This window comes from Chlorocebus sabaeus, chromosome 4, assembly GCF_047675955.1.
Source record: "Chlorocebus sabaeus isolate Y175 chromosome 4, mChlSab1.0.hap1, whole genome shotgun sequence".
Taxonomy (NCBI): Eukaryota; Metazoa; Chordata; class Mammalia; order Primates; family Cercopithecidae; genus Chlorocebus; species Chlorocebus sabaeus.
In genome coordinates this window covers 89660804-89685922 of record NC_132907.1, presented here as the reverse complement: position 1 = coordinate 89685922, position 25119 = coordinate 89660804, and positions in this window count along the sequence as shown.

The window sequence follows — 25119 nt, the reverse complement described above, 5'->3', positions numbered from 1 at the left end:
AAAGTGATGTACAGGAATCAGAAGTGAAGTGCAGAAACAGTGAGACTGGTCACAGCTCGGTGTTTGCCTTATTTGAAGGCAGTGTGAATATTCAGCAATTCATGAGTGGCTGAAGTGTGGCTGCTGTTATTGGCCAACACTCAGCCATTGTTACAGGTGCATACTATTAAGTTCGGTTTTCAATTTTGTCTGACTATTAAGCTAGGTGGTAGTTCATCCAAAGGACTGATATAGAGAAGGATGGAGCCCTTCCCAGGCCCTACGTAGTTTGCTTTAACAGTGTCAGTGGTAAGTGTGGGCAGCTGAACCACAAGCTTCTGTGCTCCAGAGCCTCTCCACCTAGCGGGTGAAAGCTGCGCTACCCTTTGTGACCACAATTCCTGAGCCTCCATCTCACAAGCCCGACTCCAAACCCATCAGGACACGCTTTCAGGTGAGCTTCTGAAAAATCAAAGTTCATAGATTTTAAAATAAAATGTGATCCTGGCTGACTGGGTGTCCCTCTGCAAATTGACAAACGTGTTAAATAAAAGGTCTCTATAAGACATAAAGTATTTATTAGGAAATCCTTAATTCTCACAACTTCCTGTCCCTCCTCAAATTCTGTTCTAATCCCACTGGGTGCCTGTCTGCACATACATGAAGCAGAGCTCTTCGGGGCATGGGTCTGCCTTTGGTGGCTAGAAACAAGTTCCGGGAAGCAGAGCCACGCTGAGCAGCAGGGACCTGTTTCTTGTCTGGTCAAGTTACCCCCAGTGAAACAAGGCCCAATGGGATAAGCCCCTAGTTTTTCTTTTATGTTACCTTTCAGACTTCTGAAAAACTCTAACCCACCATCACAGGACCCAACACGTCAATGAAATAAATTCCTTACACTGAGACTAAAGGGATATTCTTTTCTTTCCTTTTCTTTTCTTTCCTTTCCTTTTCTTTTTTTCCTTCTTTCCTTCTTTCTTTTCTTTCTTTCTCTCTGTATTTCTTTCTTCTTTTTTTTGCAGGATCTAATTTTGTTGCCCAGGTTGGAGAGCAGTGGCACAATCAGGGCTCACTGCAGCCTCTATCTCCCAGGCTCAAGTGATTCTCCCACCTCAGCCTCCTGAGTAGCTGGGACTATAGGCATGTGCCACCACACCCAGCTCATATCTTTGTAGAGACGGGGTTTTACCATGTCGCCCAGACTCGTCTCAAACTCCTAGAGTCAAGTGATCTACCCGCCTCGGCCTCCCAAAGTGCTGGGATCACAGGCCTGAGCCAGCTCATGCAGCTAAGACCAGAGAGATTTTCTGTCAAGATAAAGCTTCCTCCACTGTGTGACACAGAGGGATGGTGGGGCAAATGGGGGATGGAAGGTGAGCCAGGAGCAGGGTGAGGCGAATGGGGGATGGAAGGTGAGCCAGGAGCAGGGTGAGGCGAATGGGGGATGGAAGGTGAGCCAGGAGCAGGGTGAGGCGAATGGGGGATGGAAGGTGAGCCAGGAGCAGGGTGAGGCGAATGGGGGATGGAAGGTGAGCCAGGAGCAGGGTGAGGCGAATGGGGGATGGAAGGTGAGCCAGGAGCAGGGTGGGGTGAATGGGGGATGGAAGGTGAGCCAGGAGCAGGGTGGGGTGAATGGGGGATGGAAGGTGAGCCAGGAGCAGGGTGGGGTGAATGGAGGGTGGAAGGTGAGCCAGGGGCAGGGTGGGGTGAATGGGGGATGGAAGGTGAGCCAGGGGCAGGGTGGGGTGAATGGGGGATGGAAGGTGAGCCAGGGGCAGGGTGGGGTGAATGGGGGATGGAAGGTGAGCCAGGAGCAGGGTGGGGTGAATGGGGGATGGAAGGTGAGCCAGGGGCAGGGTGGGGCGAATGGAGGGTGGAAGGTGAGCCAGGAGCAGTAAAGATGAGATTCACTCTGTAGGCATTTTCCTCTGGTAAACAGGGTGGGACACACAGCTGGCCAGTGGACCGAGACTGGCACTGCAGCTCCTGAAGGCCAGCAATTCTCACCCACACAGTGAGCCTGGGCAGAACAGCAGAGAAAGCAAGTGAGCCAGGTCTGTCTTGCAGACTGTGTGCTCTCCTTTCTTCGTCTCTCTGTCTCTGCCTCTCTCTCTTCAGGAAAAAAAAAAAAAAGGCTGGGGGGGAAATGTATTTACAAATCAAAATAGACAGTGCCTACATAAAGCACAGGCTTTATATACAGTTACAAAAATACATACTGTATGATTCAACTTACATGAAATCAAAGGATAGACAAAACAAATCTGTGCTAGTTACAGTCAGAAGAGTGATACTGAAGAGAGACTGATGGGAAAAGGGTGCCACGGGACTTTCTGGATGAAGGAACTGTCATATGTCTTATTTGGGGTGGTGATTACTTAAATGCACGCAATTGTCAGTACTCATTGTCCTGAACACCCAAGATCTGTGCATTTTACTGTATGTAAATTACACCTCAACAACAACAGTAAACTTCGACGCTTTCTTTATCTGCTATATTACTAGACTAGCACTCAATAATGTTGATTTTTTAAAGAAACAAAATAACCTCAGCTCTGAAATCTGATGTCAGCGGGCAGCAGCTGGGCTTTCATTTGCAGGTTTTTTGAGTGTTCTCTGTGCCCCGTGACACTGTGGAGTTATGTGTAAATAAATAATGGTGGAAGCAGCACATTGGAACACTCACTTAACCTGTGAATCGCAAGGTTATTTTTGTAGCTGTGTCCTGTCTTCCAGCGTGGAGGGTGATTTATGGTTTTCAGCCAAGCTTCATCATCATTGTTCTCACCTTTGTTTCCATCATAGTTAATTAAAGGGAAGGTCATTGTCACCTTATGTTTTAAACCTTCTTAACATAATATATCACCCTTGGTACACTTTAATAAGGGGATTTGTGAAGGAATGGTGTAATAGGAAAAAAGTTTACGGCATAATCCATCCTGTTCACAATTACACTTTGGCTATTGCACATAATGAAAGTTAATAAGTAGACAAAATGAAGGGTCTGTCTGGGGGTTCATTCAAGTGTTGATTAATTGGCTGGGTGATGTAATGGAACAAGAAGATACCTCGCTTTTCTAAACTGCAGGCAAATGTGGCCAAAATAAACTCTATTTAAAGGACAATATCTCCTTCATTCTTTCATTGTGAATTGTCACCCCCAAACAATATGAAATTAATTAAACAACTGTTTATTGAATGCCTTCCACGTGCCAGGCACAATAAGAAACCCCGGCCAGAAAGGGTGAAGTAAGATCCTGCTCCTATCCCCAAGGGGACCGAGGCTCATGTTGGTGAGATTCAAAGAAGGACAAATTATTTATTCTACATGGTTCCTCCTGAGGATACAAGAATTAGTTAGGATTCATAAGAATGACTGAAATAATATTATGTACACCAGGCACATCTGCCAGGAAAATGTTAAATCCTTTCTCCAAAGCCATTTATTTTATTTAACAAACACTTTAAAACTGAATAACAAAAGACATAAATTGTTTTAAGCATTTTCCAAATAGTGAGTCATTTGATACCCACAGCATCCCCAGTAAGGAAGATACTGATATTATTCCTGTGTTGTACATGAAGAAACCGAGGCATAGAGGGATCAGGTAAATGACCCAAGGTTGTGTAGCTACCAGGTGAGACAGCCGGGAGCCGAACCCATGCAGGCACTTTCCAGAATCTGGTGCATATTCATGAGGCTATGCTACCTTCAGAATAATGTGTAAGTTTCAGAAAATAATGTATTTTGCAAAATGTTATGTTTATAGGGATTATGTTACGTGAAGATTTTTTCTGTAAAATTTTCTGTATCTCCAGCAGCCATCGGTCCTATTAAGTAACATAACTCACCCAAAGTAGAGAATCCACGGACCCAGTAGAAGTGAATTGCTGACCCAGTTAAAATCTACGGAGAATGTGTTCTACGGTATATCCCCCAATACACCTTCAAAAGGAAAGAGGTTATGTCCAAGTGAAGAAGAGGAATATCTGAGGTGAAACTTCAAACATCTAGAGAAACATTACAATGCTGGCTCAGCAGTGGCGTGATTGCTGTTGGAGCTGTCAGCAAGCCCACTTTTGATCCGCATCTCTCCAGGATGAAGGTGGATACAAGTTTGCATCATGCAAAAGACAGATGTGAACTAAAACAAATCACACATGGTCAAATAGGAATTTGTTGTGGAAGGGTCCGTCGCAGTTCCCATTCCAGAGTTGACACCCTTCTGTCATCTCCTGCCCTTGAAAGCCTGCTGGACCTGAGGACTCACTTCATGGAAGCAGAGCGTGGCAGAGCGGCCGGGGTGTTCATGGGCTCCAGAGATGCGGCTTCTGTCTCTGGCGTTTTCTTGCACTTGTTTATTCGGACGCAGGCAGATGTAAAGTTGTGAGCTACCCTGTGAAGAGGCCCATGAGAGAAGAAACCAAGGTCAGGCTCTGGCCGAAGCCAGCAAGGTACCAGATACTGCAACATTCTTGCTGCAACAACTGCAGGAGTGAGTCTGGAAGTAGAACTTCCCCCTTCACAGGTGAGCTTCCAGATGAGACCACAGCGCAGTGTGACACCCTCCCTGCAGCCTCATGAGGGATCTTGGGCCGGAAGCACCCAAGGAAGCTGCACCCACCTTTCCACCCACAGAAACAGTAAGATAATACGGTTTTGGTTGTAAAACATTAAATAAATTTCAGGGATAATTTGTTATGCAGCTATAGATAATGAAACACCTTTACTCCACACACTTATTTTCTACCAAATACCAATAAACGGAGCAAGACAGTAAAGAAAAATAGGTGAGCTAGCCTCTGCTTCCAGGAGTTCAGAATCTTGTGGAGGACAATTGAATCCATGATCACAAAACTGTCCTGGTAAAAGCTTGCAACGTATCACATCAAGAACATGGAGCCCCGGGGCCCCTGAGAACTTGTGGGTAATGGACTTGACACAGGAAGTCCTGACTGATGGAATACAGGTGTGTAACATTGGCCAGTATCTTTACGCCTCATTTAGGGTCAGTGAAACAGAGAGGATTAGCTGCAGTGGGAACAGATGGCTTTCTTAATCTCGTAGGTGGACACAGGCCTGGTAAATCTGGGTGGGTTCCTGTAGATTGGAAAACGTTAGCATGCCTGCCCTTTTGTTCATCTCCCATTCCTTTACTCGGTATTTGGGCTGCAGTAACGCAGTGAAAGAATGGCACAGGAGGGACAACCTAAAGAAGGCCAGGGCTGCTCTTCCTCCAATAAGTGCTTATTTAGTACCTCTCTGTACCAGAGGTGGTGCTGGTGCTGGGATGTACAAGAGAAAAGGCCTTGCCCTTGGAGAAAAGGTTATGCGAGAGAAAGAGAAGGGCAAAGCCAAATGTATTGAACACTGAACACCTGCTTTGTGCCAGGCAGTCAATGCTTTGCAAGTACAATCTAGTTTATTCAGTTAGAACTGAGGAAGCTGAGGTTTGGGAAGGTTGAGAAAATGACTCAAAGTTGTGTAAGTTAGTTTTGGAATCAAGATCCGAACTCAGTTCTAATTAATCAATTGACTCTGAAGCCCCATGAGAGATGATAGCTGGAAGTCGAGCAACATATTTCCTTGCAGGAATTTCCCCTGAGCACCTGCCCCCGCTGAGCCTCGTCCGTGTTTGCAGCAGGTGCTGGGACTGGAAAGGTCTCCTTCCATCCTTCTAAGTCCCTGCACCATCTGCCATGCAGAAGATAATCGGGCAAAGAAAAACAAAAAGACAGCTGAGGAAGAAAATGGAAAAAAAAAAAAGAGAGAGAGAGAGAGTAGTTGGGCGGTGAGAGTTCCAGAGCACAAGGTGGCCTTTCGGTATGCTTTACACCTCTCCAAAGTCAGAGAATGAAATGACAGCCACACATAGGGAATCCACTGGGCCACCTTCTCTCCTTTCCCTGCCTCCTCTCAGCCAGTGGCTCTCACCTACTCAATGAGTGTCTCATCTCAGGAAAGGTGGGGACATTGCCTGCCAGTATCTGTTCAAGGTGATACTTCCTCTGCTTAATCTGGCACCTTCCTTACATGCAAACAGAGCAAAACCCAAGCCCTTGCCTTGGTGCTGAAGATGGGGCTGCCTCCCTCCCTCAATAATGGGCCATATGGAAAACCCTAAGACTATTTTAGAGGTTAATGAAGTCATGATAAAGGAAACACATCTAAATTCAAAATACATCTTATGCACACTAATGACTTTTAGTCATCTGTTGCCTGTATTTGTGTTCTAAAGGATGCTAAAAGATCTTCAAAGCCCACTCAGAGCCCTTTCATGATAATTTCTCTTCCAACATGAACCTCTGTGTTTGCCAAAATACCAGTTATTCATTCATAATTTGCATCTCCAACACAGCCTCTTTATATCAATTCTAAAAAGGAATAGGATGCTGGGTATATATCTATTTGTTTCTTCGAGAAATATTTTTACTTTCCAATAGTAGGAAACAGGAATATTTTAATAGATATTTTGAAACATGAATCTGGTGGGATTCTTGTTCTCTTATTGATGTGGAATGCAGAACACATATTCATGACAAGGGCACTGCAGCTTTATCCATCCGAGGACACAAACTAGCCTCACTGGTTCCTGCATGACCTTCTTCCTTGCTGGCCTGAGGGAGGGAAGTAGGATGGATGGCCTATAGGGCCCTGGGAACCTCTTCCTTGCTGACCTGTGGGAGGGGAGTTGGACGGATGGCCCATAGGGGATCCTAGGAACCTCTTCCTTGCTGGCCTGTGGGAGGGGAGTTGGACGGATGGCCCATAGGGCCCTGGGAACCTCTTCTTTTCTGGCTTGTGAGAGGGGATTTGGACAGATGGCCCATAGGGCCCTGGTGGTGGTACTGCGTCTCCATAGCTTATGGTTAAAAGTATCCTCCACTACTCACGAGCTCTGGGGCTTTGAGTAAGTGACAATCACTTTAAGCCTCCGTTTCATTATCTTTGAATGTATCAAATACCCACCCTATAAGCTGAGGACTTAAACAAAAAAGATAACTTTTAAGAAGCACCTACCAAGCAACTGTCACAGAATAGGCGGCCTGTTTATAATGATGGTTATTAGTTATGCTTCTTAAATTCAGTGATCGTTATTTACATTCATGACGCATTACAATGGTGATTCCTGAATCTCTATGACAAAGTGAAAATGTCACACTGGTGGAATTGGCAAATAAAAGATGTATAATCTGGCTGTGAAATCCTTTGAATGATATGCTTGTGTAATCAAAATAGCACACTTCAACGCCCTTCATCCACTGGAGGGTTGAGCAAAGACTTCCCAAGGCCTGCAAGAGCAGAGGCCAGATGTGTTCATCTCTCTGCTCTGTCTCTGGGCACTGTGACTGGCACAAGTAGGTGCTCAAAAGGACGGGATTCTGTAATGCCTTTAAAAATATTAGAGAAACCATCTGATACCGTTTGGTTCCATGTTCCCACGCAAATCTCATGTTGAATTGTATAATAATTCCCGGTGTTGGAGGAGAGGCCTGGGAGGGGGTGATTGAATCCTGGGGCAGGCTTCCCCCCTGTTGTTTTCATGATAGAGTTCTCATGAGATCTGGTTATCTGAAAATGTGTAGCACCTTCCCCTTCTCTCTCTCTTCCTCCTGCTCTGGCCAGTGAAAATGTGCCCTACTTCCCCCTCACTTTTTGCCGTGATTTTAAGTTTCCTGAGGTCTCTGCAGCCATGCAGAACTGTGAGTCAATTAAAGCCCTTTTCTTTGTAAATGACCCATCTCAGGTATGTCTTTATCGCAGTGTGAGAATGGACCAATACACCATTTCTTCTAGTGTTTTGAGAACGCTTCAGGGTAGTGGAATTCCCCTGAATTCCTACCTGGAGGAATGTCTACTTCGTCTTTGAAGGTTTCATCCTTTCCTCTTTCTTGGCTTATATTGAGGAACGGAGGAATTATCTTAGACTAATTGTGTTTCAATTTGACTGTTTTTTTATGGCAGAATCTCACAAGCAATTTTTCTTGTTCAGTAAGTACAGCACAGAGATTAGTGTGACTTATTGTGATCCTAGTCCTTGAGATATGTGGGAGTTTAAGAACATGAACATGCATGCATATATAGCAACTAGAATTTATATATATTTTTTAGCAAGTCGGAGAGAAATGCTGAGTCAGAGCCCCAGGAAGTTGAAAGCAGGGTTGTAGGTGATGAAGGTGAGTTCACATTAATGAGGAAATCACTATGCTACTCAGGCTGATTTAGTGAGTTCTTTGTCCACGGTTTCCTTTAGTTTTATGAGCATATGTAAGGTGGGCGAATTAATATCTTTTCTAGTTAAGGCCAGTGCCTGGGATTCCTAAGAGACAGTTCCTATTAATTTTGTTTTTCTATAATCAGGCTATACTGTTTTGTTTCTTTGCATGCCTCATAGTCTTTTTATTAAAAGTTGGAATTGTAAATATTGTAATGTGACAATTCTGTAAATCAGATTCTTCCCCTCCCTGGGGTTTGCTGCCTGTGATGGCCTATTGTTGTCTTCCTTTCCACTGGCCTCTCTAAACTAGAGCCCCAGTTTTCATGTACGTGAAATGAAGACACCGGTCTAGTTAAATTTTGTCCTATCCTAAACTTCAGTGATCTGCCTTAGAAGTATCATCAGTTCTTTCTTTCCTGACTCTGAGCAATAATTAAACAGTACCTCACTCGTGTCTTCCATATCATTCCTGGGGGAGCATTTCCCCTGCCCTTTAAGTCTCACAGCAAAAGGAATAGAATGTGCTCTAAAACCCAGAGGTCTCACCTCTGCTAAGTCAGACTCGGTGACACAGACATGCAAGCCAGTAGATAAATTATTTTGTGTTTGACAAAGAGCAATAAACCAAACAGCAATATTTCATTAAATACATTTCCAACTCTTTGTAATCGACTGTCCTTTCTCCCTTATTTCCTTTCTCTAGCTAGCTCCACATTACCTGGGCTCACAAGACAGATCCACTGTGGGCTCACAAGACAGATCCACTGTGCCTTAATCTGCCTGTCAAAAATGCCCTCCAAACTCAACTCTATGAGCACTAAAGGAAGTCTGTAAAATATAGAGCTTGCTAAAGTTTTGCAAAGTGCTTCCTCATTTATCCATGCCATAAGCAAGCTGAGATTTGGTAAACAACTTTTAAGATCCAAGTAAAGGGGCCAGGTTCATCTCTGCCTGTCCCCAAGTGATTAAAAAAAAAAAGTATGAGACAATGGCTACTATAAAATTTCTCAGGATGAACGTGTTGTTTTTTAACACACCTTCTTGAGCTCCCTTGCCCTTGCTGTCTTGTAAAGGTAAAGAATTCTCCCAAAGGAAGCTTCTCAAGGTGCCCCGGACTGCTTAACAGCCACGTGCATATCTGTCTTAGTTTGGGTTGCTATAGCAAAAATAGCATAGATTGGGTGCTTGAACAACACAAATTTATTTCTCACAGTTCTGGAGGCTGGGAAGTCTAAGTTCTAGGTGCCAGTCTGTTCAGTGCCTGGAGAGAGTCCTCTTTTTGGTTTCTGATGAGTGCCTTCTTGCTGTGTCCTCACATGGCAGAGAGAGACCATTTTTTTTCCTGTGACTTTTCATGAGTGCTGATCCCATTTATGAGGGCTCCAACCCTCATGACTTACACCTCCATAAAGCCCTCCCTCCCCATATCATCTCACTGGAGATTAGGATGTCAATGTATGAATTTGGGGTAACACACACATCCAGTCCACAGCGTCATCTGTCTGTGTCTCCCCTGCAGCCACCTCAGCTGTGCCATCCCCAAGCTGCTTCCACAGGCCGCTGCACACAAAGCACAAAAACACCACTGTGTCTCTGGGACCCCAAGGATCTTGGTCATGATTTGACATAAATCTCTCAGGAAATATTTTAAGTCATAATCAATGCATTTTTTCAGATTACCTGTGATTTTATTAAGGTACTACTGTAGTAAAAAATGGCATAATACAATTTATGTTCCAAGATTATCAAACTCCTTTAATGGACGACTTGCAGAATACTCTCTCTTCTTCAATCTCCTGATTCATTCCAAGGGACCAAACCGTTCTCCCGCTTTGATCTTTAACTTAAAATTTCAAGCAGAAATAGCCTTGTCAAGCTTATGCTAATTGAAACAAATAACAGCACTGTCGATTTATCAGGACAAGAGTGTATTTGACGTTCTGTTAGAATGCTGCTCACTGGACCTTGCATTGGAACACTGCTCACTGGACTTTCTGTCGGAATACTTCTCACTGGATCATAAGGCACTCTTTTCTGAGGTTTCTGCCAGGTCTACTCACTGAGCACTGGGCTTTTTAAAACTTTCTCTTTGCAGAAGAAACACGCATTTCAGAGTGTCCTCACACAGAGGCAGATACGTTTCCTCTCTCTGTCTCCACTGGCCAAAATTAGATTCTGCAATTTTAGCACTGCTCCTGAGAAATAAAGAATAGTTTGCTTCCTGGCTGGATATCAAACTTCATAAAATAATGATTAATAACTAAAGCTGTTTTGTTGTATCTAAGGTTTCATGATATCTCCGGGTTTTAGCTAATATTTTCCATTTGGTAACACAACTTTGACTGGATGGAATAGAGTCACCTGTTCATGTACATATTTGGCTATTTTGGGTTTGAACATTCACACTTCTATAACCATAGTAGAATTGGATTGGTGTATTAGTCAATTTTCACGCTGATGATAAAGACATACTTGAGACCAGGAAGAAAAAGAGGTTTAATTGGGCTTACAGTTCCACATAGCTGAGGAGGCCTCAGAATCATGGTGGGAGGTGAAAGGCACTTCTTACAGGGTGGTGGCAAGAGAAATTGAGAAAGATGCAAAGGTGGAAACCCCGATAAAACCATCAGATCTCGTGAGACTCATTCAGTACCATGAGACCAGTATGGGGGAAACCGCCCCCATAGTTCAAATTATCTCCCATCAGGTCCCTCCCACAACACATAGGAATTATGGGAGCACAATTTAAGATGAGATTTGGGTGGGGACATAGAGCCAAACCATATCATTCCACCCCTGGCCCCTCCACATCTCATGTCCTCACATTTCAAAACAAATCATGCCTTCCCAAGAGTTTCCCAAAGTCTTAACTCATTTCAGGATTAACCCAAAAGTCCACAGTACAAAGTCTCATCTGAAACAAGGCAAGTCCCTTCTGCATATGAGCCTGTAAAATCAAAAGCAAGCTAGTTACTTCCTAGATACAATGAGGTTGCAGGTATTGGGTAAATACAGCCATTTCAAATGGGAGAAATTGACCAAAATAAAGGGGTTACAGGGCCCACGTAAGCCCAAATCCAGTGGGGCAGTCAAATTTTAAAGCTCCAAAATGATCTCCTTTGACTCCAGGTCTCACATCCAGGTCACACTGATGCAAGAGGTGGGTTCCCATGGCCTTGGCCTGCTCCACCCCTGTGGCTTTGCAGGGTACAGCCTGCCGCCCAGATGCTTTCATGGGCTAGCAATGAGTGTGGCTTTTACAGGTGAATAGTGTAAGCTATTGGTGGATCTACCATTCTGGGGCCTGGAGGATAGTGGCCCTCTTGTCACAGTTCCACTACTCAGTTCCTCAGTAGGGACATTGTGTGGGGGCTTCAACCCCACATTTCCCTTCAGCACTGCCCTAGCATAGGTTCTTCGTGGGTGCCCTGTCCCTGCAGCAAACATCTGCCTTGGTATCCAGGCTTTTCCATACATCCTCTGAAATCTAGGCAGAGGTTCCCAAACCTCAGGTCTTGGCTTCTGTGCACCCACAGGCTCAACACCATGTAGAAGCTGTCAAGGCTTACAGCTTTCACCCTCTGAAGCCCCAGCCCCAGCACTATAGTGGCCCCTTTCATCCCTGGCTGGAGTGGCTGGGACACAGGGCACAGAGTCTCTAGGCTGCACACAGCATGGGGACCCTTGGCCCAGTCCACAAAACCATTTTGTCGTAGCCCTGTAGGCCTGTGATGGGAGGGACTGCCACGAAGGCCTCTGAAATGTCCTGGAGACATTTTCCCCATTGTCTTGGGGATTAACATTTGGTTCCTCATTACATATGCAAATTTCTGCAGCTGGCTTGAATTTCTCCACAGAAAATGGGTTTTTATTGTCTATCACATTGTCAGGCTTCAAATTTTTCAAATTTTATACTTCCCTTATAAAACTGATTGTCTTTAACATCACTCAAGTTACATCTCGAATGCTTTGCTGCTTAGACATTTCTTCTGCCAGATATTCTAAATTATCTCTCAAGTTCAATGTACTACATATCTCTAGGACAAGGACAAAATGCTGCCAGTCTCTTTGCTAAAACATAACAAGAGTCACCTTTGCTCCAGTTCCCAAGTAATTCCTCATCTCCATCTGAGACCACCTCAACCTGGACCTTATTGTCCATATCACTATCAGGCTTTTGGTCAAAGCCATTCAACAAGTCTCTAGAAAGTTCCAAACTTTCTCACATTTCTTCCCTTCTTCTGAGGACTCCAAATGCTTCCAACCTCTGTTACCCAGTTCCAAAGTCACTTACCCGTCTTTGGGTATCTTTTCAGCAACACCCCCCTCCTGGTACAAATTTACTATATTAGTCCATTTTCATGCTGCTGATAAAGACATACCTGAGACTGGGTAATTTACCAAAGAAAGAGGATTAGTTGGACATTCAGTTCCACATGGCCAGAGAGGCCTCAGAATCATGGCAGGAGGTGAAAGGGACTTCTTGCATGGTAGAGGCAAGAGAAAACGAGAAAGATGCAAAAGTGGAAACCCCTGATAAAACCATCAGATCTCGTGAGACTTATTCACTCCCATGAGAGCAGTATGATGGAAATTACTCCCATGAATCAAATTATCTCCTACTGGGTCCCTCCCACATCATGTGCGAATTATAGGAGTATAACTTAAGACGAGATTTGGGTGGGGACACAGGTATTTGATGCCCTTTGATGTTTTGTGCTTCATTTCAGAGATTGTATGACATTATAATAGCTACCAAATAGGTTTAAAATACTCTCAAGTTTATATGATTCATATGTATATTTGTATAATCAGTTAATTAGGACTCATTGGTTTTCAATTTGTTTACATCTAAAAAGTAAGTTATGTCTGGGTGCAGTGGCTCACACCTGTAATCCTAACACTTTTGGAGGCTGAAGTGGGCAGATCATTTGAGGTTCAGAGTTTGGGACCAGCCTGAAATCCTGTCTCTACTAAAATAAATAAATAAATAAATAAATAAATAAATAAATAAATAATATAGATAAATAATAAACAAAAATTAGCCAGATGTGGTGGTGCCTGACTGTAGTTCCAGTTACTCAGGAGGTTGAGGAAGGAGAATCACTTGAACCCAGGAGGTGGAGGTTGCAGTGAGCCAAGATGGTGCCACTTCACTCCAGCCTGGGTGACAGAGTAAGACCCTGTCTCCAAGAAAAGGAAAAGGAAAAGTAAGTTACAATTTAAAGTACTTGTCATTGATTATGTTTTGATTTTTATTATAAGGTAATATCTTCATTAATGAGTAAAAATCATAGTTTTCCACACATAATAAATTCTATAAAAAGTTTATTGGCTGTTGTCTATTCTATAAAATACTTGAAGCCTAGAATATACAGGTTTCCACCTTAATATCAAAAATAAATGAGCCCGATAGCATTTTCAAGAACACAGAAATTAATCACTAACCATGTGCACTACTTTTGTTTTGTGGCTGTAACAGATGACCACAAATTTAGGAGCTAAAGCAACATATATTGATTGTGTTACTGTTCTAGAGATCAGAGTCTGGAGTGGGTCTTGCTGGACTAAAACCGAGGTGTCCACAGGGAAGAATTCCTCTCTGGAGGCTCGCTTGAGGAGAACCTGATTTCTGGACTTTCTGGCTTCTAGAGGTGGCTGCATTCCTTGGCTCCTGGCTCCTTCCTCCATCAGCAAAGTCAGCAGTGCTGGGTTGAACTTCTCTCAGATCACATCCCTCTACCCTCCCCTTCTGCCTCCCATTTCCACTTAGAAAGACCCTGTGATTATATTGGGGACACCTGGATTGTCCGGGCTAATCTCCCCATCTCAAGCTCTTTAATTTAATTGTATTGGCAAAGTCTCTTTTCCCTTTTAGTTCATAGTCACAGGTTCTGATAATCTGGACATCTTTGGCGGTCATTACTCTGCCCATCACATTGTATTTACGCAAGACTTTATTATTTTTTTCAGTCTTTCAAAGTGACATGTAAACCCAGGTGAAAATCAGGGAAGGAGGTTCCCACCAGCTATAGTTAAGGTACATGGGATATTGGTGGCTCCGCTTGGACAAGTTATAATAGTTCCACAGAGGGGTCAACACTTGAATCAGAAGAGAATTGCTGGGATCGTGACTAGCAGGTGCAAAGGAATGGCATGGCCATGCTACATGGCCACACTTGGGACATTGTAGGTGGCTTGGCCAAGGTGCAATAGGAGGATGAATGAGAGCAGAGAAACAGGCCTCATCCAGATCAGGAAGGAGCTTGTCACATGTCCTGTGCAGGCTGACCTTTATGCACACTGAGGGGCACTCAAGAGATCCCAAGCAGTTGAAAACATGAACAGATTTTCATTTTGGAAAGATAACTTGGGCAGTCATTTGGAGGCGGGTCAGAGCAGTGCAAGGGAGAGAGCAGGAAATCAAGTAAGAGATGATCTCAGTCATCCTGAAGAGATGGAGAGCTACAATTAAATCCTGAGAATGGAGCAGAAGGCTCGAGTCCACTCAAAGAGGTAAAAATGCATGGCTTGAGGATAGCTGCAACAGGAGTCATGAGGAGAAGGGATGAGGAGGGCCTATTGCTCAGACCTCTATCCTGGCTGGCTGGTGGAGTCAAGACCACTGGCCAGAATGGGGGAATAAATTTGGGGGCAAGGCCAGGAACTGGTTTGGTTATACTGAGTCTGAGACCCCTCTGGGACACTCAGGCTGAATGGACCATGAAGCTGCATCATTGTGGGATCTGATGGGGTACAGACTTAAAAATCACAAAAGGGTCTCTGGAAAGAGAACCGGAGCTTTAGAAATGTCCCAGAGGACAGTAGAAAGAGAAGGCTCTGGATACTCAGGTGTCAACTCTGGATTCTAAAGTTCAAAGTTTCATTTAATCAGCAGGAATGAATTCTGGAGATGGAATGTGCAGCACAGTGACTGTAGTTAACAATCCTCTATTAAATCCTTGAAATGTGCTAGTAGGGTAGATCTTACATGTGTTCTCACCACAAGAAAAAAAGAAAGGAAATGGTAGCTAAACGAGGTAAGGAATATTTTAATTAGCTTGATTGTGGTGACTATTTCACAATGTCTACATATATCAAAACATCAAGTTGTACACCAGAAATCTATGGAATTCCTATTTGTCAATGTATGCCTGAAAAAAACAAAAAGAAAAACCATGGATTCCAACTCTTGAGGAAATGCACTTCAAGTGTTGACCAAACTTTCAGGTTGTCCCTGAATATTCTAAAGCCTGAACTACATCAGAATTTCTGTTTAAAGGTAACTGAATGTGTGTTATGCCTATGTGGGGCGAGAACAGTTCAGCTTCCCTCTCAGCGAGCAGTGTCTCCTGCTGATGGCTAGTTACAGAAACTGAGTCCGCAGTGGAGGCTCTTTCTGCATATGCATGTTATGCTTGCTGTGTTTAGGGCTCCTACCAGGTCAGCTCACGTTCACATTGAATTTATAACCATTAGCAGCTCGACATTGTGATAAAAACATTCCACAGTAAAATAAAGCAGTGAACTGAGTTCTGTCTTCACTTGCTAACTTTCAAATCTCTCTGCATATCTAGTATGTTCATTTCCTTCCTGTTTCTCACAACTCCCTGCCACTCGCAACTTCCTGTGGATCACAACTTCTTCCTTCTTACAATTTTTCTGTGTTTTGCAAAGAGTGGCTTGAAAGACCCAGGCCTTGTTTCGGCTTTATGTCCACAGGATGTCACTAAGATACCATCAGCTTTGTTGGACGTCTGCTTTAGCAAATACCTGTCACATTGGAGCCCCTCTGCCTGATCCATCCTTTGTCCTTGCCTCCTCTCTGGGCTTTTTTCTTGTTCCACTCAAGACGTTTAGGATAATGCTCTAATACTTGGTTATTGCAGTACAGAACCCACAACAACAAAAAATGCTTCGAAGTTTTAAAAGTTGTTGAGAAACACAAACTTCCAATCTCTCTTAGCTGCAATAAACCTGCTACAGAGAAACAAATTCTACCACCTAAAAGGGAAGAAAAATAATAAGGTGCTTATTCAATCCATTTTTAAATGTGTAATCAATAAAACCTACTAATTTATTGTTTCTAGGTTACCTTTAAAATAGTACCAAGGAAAGGGCCTATGTACATTAATGCATGCAAATAATTTGGGATTTAACAACAGCATGAAGATTTTCTCAAAGGAAGAAACATACACATGCTTTCTCATATGCTTTCCAATTTATCATTGTATTCTCTTAAACTCTGGGGTGTTGCATTTTAGGGTTCTATTAAATAAATCAAAAGAGAATATTATCTGAAATTAGGAACCAGGCAGGACCGCGGCTAAAATTAATTCACCATAGTAATCTCCTCCTAAGAAACTCCCCTGAGGGAAAACATTATATGCCCATTTCTGTGGGCAGAGATTTAAATATATCTCCCCTATTAGTTTTACATGCCTAAATCCCTATGCATTAAAATAAAAATATATCTATCCTCTCAGAAGGGAACCCTAGAAGTCTGTACTGACCTCTAAATGAATCCAATTAAATTTAATCAAGTTACACATCTATGTTTTAGAGTCACATTGAATATGTGAGAGAGAAAACTGGTCTAAAGAGAGATGTGCTCATGTACATTTCCAAACATTTCAACCCTTGCCTTGCCAATGAAAGGAAAACCCAAACTGAGGGCTATCAACACAGACACACGCATGCAAAAATCCAATCATCCCAACCCCTTCATCTTGAAGCTACACATGCAAACATAATAACTGTGTTCCACAGAAGTGTTGTTAAACATCGGTACCAAAATTCCATTTCATTTCACCTCCAGTGGGTTTGGGGTGGGGGGCACTAAGCATGGTTGGGTTCGTTGAAGATAATATGATACGGAGCTAGAAGCCCTCCTCGGATTTCAAGCAGGTCAACTTGTCAAAGCTTTATTTGGGAGCCAATTACATTAATTTTCCACAGCAGCCAAATACATATTTCATTTCCATCTCCCACCAGAGATGGGGTCCAGGGATCCTGTTTCGAAAGGCTCTTATCACTAAGTAACATTCATACCCCCAGAGGAACCCTTGGCAGCCGGTGGCCCATTGATGTGATTGCACAAGGCCTGGGCTGCCGGATGCTGCTGGGGAGCAGTCACAGCCTCACACGCTTAGGGACAATGGGGTTTCCACGTCAGCCACATTGTCAATAAATTTCAATTACGCTAATTGCCAGGAGTTCAATGAGTGCACTTTGAAAGGGGGGAGAAAGGAATATATATATAAAAAAAGGAGCTTATGCCTTATAGGGCTAAAGAAAAGGAAGTAATAAATAGTGTGTGTTTTCTAATGGGGGTATTCACGTATTTTTCAACATGGCTTAACCAGATTTTACAAGCTGTTCCAGCTTCAGGGATCCTGGCTTACATTTCTTTGTTACTGTCCCCCAGCAACATATACAGAAACTCAATTATGTGGCATTGTATTACACAGGACATTTAATTTCTGCTTTTTCTTTCTTCACACATTGTTCTGCTCTGCTTGGGCAGATAGGACGCTGAGTGAATTTGGGGAGGCCATTTTCACAAACAAAAGTGGGTGCTTTAAAAACAAACCCAGAGGATGACAGGAAACTCAGGGTGATGTGTCCTGTTACACATCTTCAAAAAATGAGGACCTTGGAGAAGAAAACCCAGCAGCATGCTCATGGTCACATTTTCCTGTTAAAGTCAGGTCGCTTGGCTGTGCACTGTTTTCGTAAGGTCCCGGGATCGTGATCTGTTTGTCAGGATCATTCATCATTTCTCACTCATTTTGGTCCTCCCAGGAAAAGAGAGAACAAAGGGTAGGAATGGTTTTCAAGAAGTTTAGGAACACTGGTGGTTTTCCGAAGCCTGCTTAGCACCATGGAACCAACCAGGGCAGCACCCCAGAAAGATCAGGACTGAAGGAAGCTCTCTCCCTGAGGCTGTTGAGCGGAGATCAAAGAACGCGGAGGACGTTCACACACTGCATGCGTTTACGTGGCTTGTCCCACTTGCTGAAACCTTGGCTGTCTGGACCATAATGAGGCCAAGATGGCTAAGGAGACAACACACCTGCTGGTGTCTCCCATAACCTAGTTTAAAGGAACTAAATTGGGCTTTCTTCACAGGAGGTATCGTTTATCACAGCTTGTTACAGGAGAAGGAGCAAGGCCACGGAGTCAGCTGCAGTGTGAACCGCAGCCATTAACCTCCCTGGGTCATCTCTTCCTGCGCAAATGGAGATAATAGCAGACCCCTTCCTTAGCGGACACTGCATCAGGCACTGTACTAAACCCTTTACGTGCATTAACTCATTTCATCCTCAGACGGAATCCTCAGGGTCATCCTTTCTCATCTTCCATCACAAAACCTGAGCACTAGAGAAAAGTGGTGTTAGTCAATTACACCTCAGTAATACTTTTTAAGTCATTGTGTTGCCTCTTCCAAGAATACTTTCATTTTAAACAGTATCTCTGCTTATTGAATGAAAAGCTTTGTGCTCTGTGAAGGGGTTTTAAGCATCAAGGAGCAGATGGGGGAAATTGTAATAGCTTGATCTTTGGAAACATGGTGCTAATTACATCCTGGGAGGATTAACAAAAACGAGTGAGGAGGATGACAGCACTTCTGAGCACATCCCAGGGAGGTAGTCACCGGGCTGTGTTCAATGGAGGATTGTGTCCTGGTGAACAAAATATTCAACAGTGCGATGTGTGATTCTGTGAATGCCTCATGCAAATGAGCTGTCTTTCCTAAGCATGACGACAGGGCTATTTTTAATATGGCTCACTGACTTGTCAGGCTCTGATGGGCCTTTAGTTCATTGTTTGGTCACATGACCCGCTCTCCCAATCATCCCAGACCCTTTATGGCAGAAGGTTAAAAAAAATTGAAAAAATTGAAAATGTGAGAAAGAAATGTTTGGGGCCACTGGACTCTTCGTTCCTCAGAGTGTTTACAATAAAACTCAGATGGCACTCGCATGTATGTGAATCTCATAAGTTCTAAATTCTCTTCTCTTGTACTTGTGTATGAAATAATTACACAAATACAATTTGAAGAAAAGTTAAAATGAGATGCTCTTCATCCCGCAAAGCTGCCACATCTCCTGTGCTTCTGCTGCTCAGTGGGAAAAGGCAGGCCCATGACACAAGGGCTCTGGTCCCAGAAGGTAAGTTTTCTTTGCGGGGACACCTGGCCCTCAGCGGTGCCATGGCTGCTTCTGTTAGTGCAATTTCAGAAATCCATGTATCTCAGAAGATCCTGTTAGCTTTCCAGAGCAGGAAGCATGCCTACTGTGTGAATAAAGCACCTTGGCATTTTTTATAGATTTGAAATTAGCTCAAACACATCTATCTAGAGAGTCTACCTTAAGACAGAATACGCAAATTCTTTCGAGTATATAGGAAGAAAATTATTAGTGTTTGCATTTCAGCAACAGATAAAATGAAGCAGCATTTCATGAATAGAAATCTGGATGTGACTGCAAACTTCCGGGTAACTCTAAACCCTTTACGTGCATTAACTCATTTCATCCTCAGACGGAATCCTCAGGGTCATCCTTTCTCATCTTCCATCACAAAACCTGAGCACTAGAGAAAAGTGGTGTTAGTCAATTACACCTCAGTAATACTTTTTAAGTCATTGTGTTGCCTCTTCCAAGAATACTTTCATTTTAAACAGTATCTCTGCTTACTGAGAGATCATTCAGGTGGTGAGAGAAAATCACTTGTATTTGGGGCACAATAAACCCAAACTTAGATGCACTAGAGACAGATGTGTGCGCTGTAGCCTTCCAGGGAGGTTTTATAGTTCGAGTATTAGAAGGGAGCGACCCTACTGGGCCAGGAGCAAATTAATCTACTAAATGCATGGAAACAATGAAAATATGAACTAACATGAAAACAAGATGGTGGGGGTAGATTACAGCGAAACAGAAGAGGATTGTCTCAGTCTGAAATGTAGCATGTGTATGATTAAGGAGGCTGAAAATTGTCCTATCTTTGACATTTAGGAAAATTTTATTTTTACAAATTGAGTTTTCTTAAGTATTTGCTCCTACCATGGGGCCTGTCTAATTAATTATTTATTCATTTAATGTAGCATATGTCAGTGTTCTCCAGCTATCAATTATGGCATTCTGATCAATATCCTTAGAGAAATTCATGAGATAGAATGAAAAAGCATCATCCAGACCCTTGAAGAGTGTGCAATATTAATTCCACTCCAAAGGTCCCACCCTTTACTCAGGAAGCAGAATCAGCCCTGGGGGATCATTTAACTCACAGGCATTAAAGGACTGGAGTAAAGAATATTGCTGCCTTGGCCTTCAGGAAGGTTAAATGCCCATGAGAAGAACTATTGTCTTGTGTGATTTCAAGATAAAGAACAGGTATAAATGATCATTCCCCAATCCTGACCTTATTTCTTTAGAGGAGGCCCTCTCTCTGTTTTTCCCTGAGTTCTCTTTATTATAACAACGGTAAGAATGAGGATGGTCTCACCAGGAGATGCTTGCTGAGATCTTCCCAGGCTTCAGGCTAACTATTTTTGCATGAACTATCACATTCAACCCTCTACAATATTCTGTGAGTAGGATCTGCTAAGTATTACTACTGATTCCGTTTTAAGGAAAGGACATGGAATATCAGAGAAGATATATAACTTTCTTTTTGTAATACAACTCTTAGATGCTGAAGCCATTTTGAACGCAGAACACCTATCAGCTCGAGGCTGGGTTGTTCATTACTCCTGTGCGGAACTTCTGTTCCTCATGAACATACCACCCACATAGTCAGGCAAGGCAATCCTCTTGCTGGCTAGAGTTGGACAATATAAGCCTTCAGCGAGCATTTGTCTGTATAGCAAGGGCGGTTAGTAATATTGGCCAGGTCTGCAGACAGACACCACCATGGATTTTTTTGATGCAACTGCCCAGGATGGACGAGGGAAACAGAATGCCAGCTGGGTCGGGATTTCCTGTCACTGAGTACACCTGTGCATGGCTGAGGACACCTGCCTCATCTGGGCCTGTGGGATCCCAGACTCCTGTGAGGACTACCAGAGAGGCTTTGTGGCGAAACCTATCCATGGGACAATCTGAAGGCCACTGGGCCACACTAGTAGTCTCCTGACCCCTTAATGCTGTTTTGCTTTTGATTGTAGAATCCCAAACCTGCTAACTGGAGGTAGGCTTTGAGACATCATGGCTGATGATGGCAGGAAGGAAAACCAAAGTGAAACAGAGGGTAATTCATCTAGCATCTTACTTGATGTGTTTTACATTATAGATTCCAATATGTCCCTGTTTTAAGTCCCCTAACTCTATTTTAAGCCCCAAACAGATATAGTTGTGGCTCTAAGCTCTGGGTTTACTGGTGTTGTAAAGTGTGATATTCATTCCTTCCATTAAAAAAAAAAATGAAAAGAAAAGAACCTTTAAGTGTCAGTCGTATTCTGTGATTTAATTTATTGTCCGATTCTTGCAATTTTCTTCTCATAGCTCTTAAGGTACCTGCTAATCCAGCCAAATGGGGCACACAGTCCCGTGCTGGTTTCAGTGTCTCCACACACAAAGTTGCTTGTCAGTGGTGGCTTCTATAGAATTTCTCAGCAGTTTTGTGCTTTCTTCCCCCTCATGTGGGAAATAATAATCCTTTATATTTACAAGCTTCGAAAGGAGAAATTATTTAAAAACTGACACCATTGTTCTTTTTCTGGTTTAGTTGTGTCTTTGTTTTTGTGTTTGACTGAAACTTCCAGTAAATCCTCAAGGTGTTTTTAAACGCCAAAGTAATGACTGCAGCACGTAGGCTAAGTCAACTCCAGAAGCGTGATGTATTAAACCTGGCAGGAGCCTGCTCATTCATCTTTGAAGTGTAGCTGGAGCATCGGTAATTCCAAAAAGCATTGCATGAAAATGAAAAGCCCCCTTATGGCGATGGAAGGTGGTTTTTTGTTTCCTGTCATCATCCATTTGTATCTGCCAATAGCCGCCAGTTAAATCAATACTCCTGATAAATACTGCTTGACTGAGGACATACAGCAAATCATCATTTTTTAGTAATGGATATTTATCTCATGTGTGATAGTATTTATTTTTCAGATACACACTTACACAATTTGTCCCAATTTTATCAGCAATTAAGACAGTTCAATGAGCGACTTGAAATTAAAAATATTAAACACATGATTGTTTGCTTTCTTATCTTTTCATTTTTCCTTGAATTAGAATAAATTATAACTGGTCAATAATTTGGAAGCCTAGGGATGGGTGGAGGCAGGAAGCTGTGGCTACCCAGCTCCCAGACTCTGGTCCAGCTCCTTAACTCTGGGCTCCCTGATGTCTCCACCTTCACCTCTCATCCCACGCGTTCCCTGGGCACCTGCACTTGCTCTATGCTGTGCCCCAGGGGAAGTGCAGAAAACCATGCAGCCTCAGACCTGTGGTCCTGGAGCTGGCAGACACACCAACACATGGGAAACCGCAAGTCCGATTAGTTCTGCTCGGGAGACCAGTGCCTTGAGATCTACAGCAAGGAGATGTGAACTGTTCACGGAGCTTGAGGAAGCCTCCTTGAGTGAGCAGCTCTCAGCCAAGTTTTGAATAATTTGTGTGGGTTCCTAAAGTTGGCCTTGAAAAACGATTCCAGAAAGAGAGAATAGCCTTGCCAAGTTCCTGAAAAGTAACAACTGTGTATAGTGCAAGACAGTGTAATGTTGATCAAATGGAGTAAACACGATGAATACTGTATCAGTCCATTCTCATGCTGCTAATAAAGACACACCCAAGACTGGTTAATTTATAAAGAAAAGAGGTTTAATTAACTCACAGTTCCACAGACTGGGGAGGCCCCAGGAATCTTACAATCATGGCTGAAAGAGAAGCAAACACATCCTTCTTCACATGGCGGCCGCAAGAAATGCCATGTGAAAGAGGGAAAAGCCCCCTTATAAAACCATCAGGTCTTGTGAGAACTCACTCACTATCATGCAAACAGCATGGAGTTAACCATTCTCATGATTCAATTACCTCCCACTTGGTCCCTTCCATGACACATGATGACTGTGAGAACTACAATTCAAGATGAGATTTGGGTGGGGACACAGCAAAACCATATCAAACATAGAGAGATGAATGCTGTAGACAGACCCTGACTATGAAGGTAGCTGTAGGTCAGATAGTCTTTCTCTCACAAGCAATAGGAAGTAGGAAGTCTTTCTCTCATAACCAGTTATAATTTATTCTAATTATATTTATATAAAATAATTGAGAAGCTAAAAGGTGGATAGGGTGGGAAAGGGGGTGTTTATGTTCATACATATATTTTGAAATGATGTGAAATGATGGCACCATCTGGATTATAGAAATTGGATGGAGGAGGATGGAAAAGAGGGCAGAAACCATGCACCAACCCACCTATGGGGTTAACAGCCCTTCAAGTATGGGCAGGCATGGTGGTGGTGGAGGTGGCGGTGGTGGTGGTGGTGGTAGTAGTGGCGATAAGGGTGGTGGTGGTGATGGTGGCGGCGGCGGTGGTGGTGGTAGCGGTGGTGATAAGGGTGGTAGTGGTGATGGTGGCAGCGGTGGTGGTGGTGGTGGCAGTGGTGGTGGTGGTGATAAAGGTGGTGGATCAAAGTGGATGAATTAGAAAGACATGGAAGATAAAATTAGCAAGATTTGATGCTGAGTTGGATGTTTCCTGGGCTTGGGAAAGCTAGTTAAGATGAATACTGTGCTATTACTACATCTAATGATAATGAGAGAGGGTCCTGTTTGTAAGAAGATCACATCTGATTTCAACCAATACAAGGAAGCTCATTTGTAAAGAGTCTTTCTGTGGATAATTCATTGATTTATGTGGCTGCATAGTGCTGACTCTGTGCCAACCCCAGTCTAAGTTCCTTATATGCATTAACTTAATGTTTTCTCATCACAAACCTACAAGGGGGGTCTGAATATTGTTCCCACGGAGCTTAAGAAGAGTTGGACACAGGTATGAGAACCAACCACGAGCAGTTAACCGTGGGCCCATGGCCCTCATCATGGGCAAGGCTGCCTCCCTCTATACTACGACGGCTCAACTTGTTCAGGCTTTCAATGTGACACAGTTTTCGTTTCCCGTATTTCTGTGTTTATCTGTACTTCAAGGAACCAAAATGTCTCCTTTTCCTGCTAAGCAGTAGCTTCCTTGGCCAGATTCCATAATTTCCCAACACTGTGAGTCTCTTTCAAGTGCTTAAGACTGCAGTGGAGTTCAGCAGAAGGCTTCACTCACATATGCTTCTGCTCAAAACTCTTCTTCCCTCACCTTTGTGCAGACCGGAGCTACAGCTTTGAATGTGGGGTAAATGTGGTGTGGTTCTCAGAGGAACCACTCTTTCACCCAGATCTTAATTGCCCTGGGGTTGATGTGGGAGGCACCAGGAAGCAAGAGGGAAAAGTAATAGTCCATTTAAATGGCCAACTTAGTTCCCTCCTGTTTGCCCCTGGCTCCAAATTTTAGAGGGCTTCTCCATATCAGAAACAGAAAAACATGTATGCATTCACTGAAGAGCAGAAAAGTCCTAGGCTCAGCTTTGGCCGAGTGGCTGGTTTCCTTAAATACCTTCCCTCCTAACACTGCTGAGGCCCCAGGGAAATAGTTCTCCATTTCCCTTGCCCTCTGCCCTTGCAGTAAAGTCACTGTGTACGAAGGCCGTGAAAGAAGGTGCGGTAGATACCGCCAATGTCAGAGACACACTCTTTTGGAATACAAGCAGGTTTTGAGTAGTTACATAGGTAAGATAAAAGACAAATTAATTAACCCATCAATCCCTTTCAGAGAAATCATGAACACAACAAATTATTGCAGAATGAAGTACTGTCTCTCAGAATGCTGAACATTCATTTCTTCCTTCTCCTTGTGTTTGAATTTCTGG